The sequence below is a fragment of the Arachis duranensis genome, chromosome 7 (assembly GCF_000817695.3).
Source record: "Arachis duranensis cultivar V14167 chromosome 7, aradu.V14167.gnm2.J7QH, whole genome shotgun sequence".
NCBI lineage: Eukaryota > Viridiplantae > Streptophyta > Magnoliopsida > Fabales > Fabaceae > Arachis > Arachis duranensis.
In genome coordinates this window covers 76544386-76546767 of record NC_029778.3, presented here as the reverse complement: position 1 = coordinate 76546767, position 2382 = coordinate 76544386, and positions in this window count along the sequence as shown.

Here is a 2382-nt window from a genome sequence, read left to right as displayed (position 1 = left end):
GAGATACTTCATTGTATTTTGGTGTGATTTATGACTAATATTTAATTTGTTGAAAGAACAAAAAGTGTCTAATTGTGTGTCATAGAAGAAGAATGACTTAATTTTAACAAGCAACTGAATAACTGATACATGTCTATAATTTACTATAACTTTTTTAATCCCATAAAATATAGTGGTCAACAAAAGAAGCTTATGTTCTATACTCCTATTCCTGTTTTTATATCAGATTGGAACATTTGATGGCTTGGATTAGAATATACTAATGAATAATAACTGCATTGTCATCATTTGGTAGTGCATTCTAATATAATAGCTAAACTAATAAGTAGTACAACATCCATATGGTTTATCTCCTTTGGTAGGAAAGTAACCAGAGTTGCATGTCATCATTTGGTAGTGCATTCTAATATAATAGCTAAACTAAGCCTTGTATTCAGTGGGATCAACTATGTAGATAGCACGATGCCGTTGTACTTTGTATAAAATTATATATGTGTTTACCTTGTTATATTTAAAAGGAAATGAAAGCAAACCCAGTTTAGTAACAAAAAATATAAACAAAAAAATATAAAAAGGAAATGGAAGAGGGTCATTAATGTATATGTTATCCATTAGGCATTAGCACGTATATTGTTTATATTGTGAACATCAACATTTTGAACACCCTTGGAATCAGTTTCAAAGTATACGTATATATTGTTTGAACTTGGCTTTGTGCTTGATAACTTTGCTTTGTTGAAGTATTTAATAATTAGATTTTATGGCTTCTTATTCAAAATGAGGTAGCCGATCGTGATATTCCCATGTCAGAGTCTGCAGAGCATTCGGCTTCTACATTACCTCCTCTCCCAACCACATCATCTGAATGCAAAAATCGATCAACAGTTTGAGACCACTTCAAGAGAACATCTGATGATGAAAATAAGGTTCAATGTCAACAATGTTTGAAAGTGATCAAGTGCAGGAATGGAACAAGTGCAATGAGATCACATTTAAAGATTTGCATAAGCAATCCCGATTCAGATAGAGGCAAACGATAGAAAACAGGCAATCGCCTAGCCCAGAAGCATATAAGTGGGTAGGTTTGATGCAAAATATGCCCGAGAAAAATTGATATCAATGTTTGTTCGTGTGTTTGATTGTTCATTTCATTGATGTGGATTGGAAGTTGCAAAAGAAAATACTAAATTTTTGCCAAGTCACCGGCCACACGGAAGAGATTATGGCTCAAAATGTTGAAGCTTGCTTGAATAGTTGGAAGTTGAACAAGATCTTGAGTTTGACATTTGATAATGCATCGTCTAACGATGTAGGAATTATGTATTTAAAAAGAAGGCTGATTTCTTGGAAGAGTTCAGTTTTGAATGGAGAGTATCTCCATATGCGGTGTTGTGCACATATTTTAAACCTGATTGTGAAGGATGGATTGAAGGAGATTGATGATTCGGTCGCCAAAATTTGGGATGCTGTTGATGCGTGAGCATCTTTCCTATCTTTTCCTAGTGAATTTGCATCTAATTTGTTGAGTTTAATAAAGAATTAATTATCTTTTAGCCAATATGGATGCTACTTTGAGTCTTTTGCAATTTTGTTTATTTTAGGTAGCATTCGGCTGAATTTGATGGAGTTTCTACAGCACAAGAACAAAAGGAGATGGCAGCGAGGAGCGACACATACGCGTACGCGTGATTTGGAGCTTTCCATGGCGACGCGTACGCGTGACCGACGCGTCCGCGTGACTCGCGAAAAAGACCATCGACGCGTACGCATGACATGCGCCACGTGTAGAAAATGTAGAAACCGCTGGGGTTGATTTCTGGGCCCCATTTTAGTACCCAAGTTAGGCACGGATCCAGTGAAGCCAAGTGGTCCCCACGTTACAAGACGCGGAGTAGTTAGTTAATTCTGATTTAAATTCAAATTTGAATTTGAAAATAGGAAAAGATATTATTTTTAATTTTAGATAATTAGATTTTAAATTCATTAGGATTAGTTATAAATAGGAATTTAGATGCCATCAGATTGGAACTAGGTACATTTTACCAGAATCTTAGTTTTCTTCTCTGAACCATGAGCAACTAATCCTTTATTGTTAAGGTTATGAGCTCTGTCTATTTGTATAGATTGATTCGTTTGCTCTTTCTAATTTAATTCATGTTTTGATTTATATTTCAATAATTGTTTTCGTTCTTTATTTTATGAATTTGGGTGGAACGGAAGTATGACCCATGTTCTAATTGAGTTCTTGTAAAACTTGGAAAAGCACTTTACTTGAAAAACAGCTTGAAAACATATTATCCTGAATTTCTAATTGTTTGTATTTAACGGGATACCTGACATATAATCCCCTTATTTTTGTATAATTAGGATTCTTGTGGCATA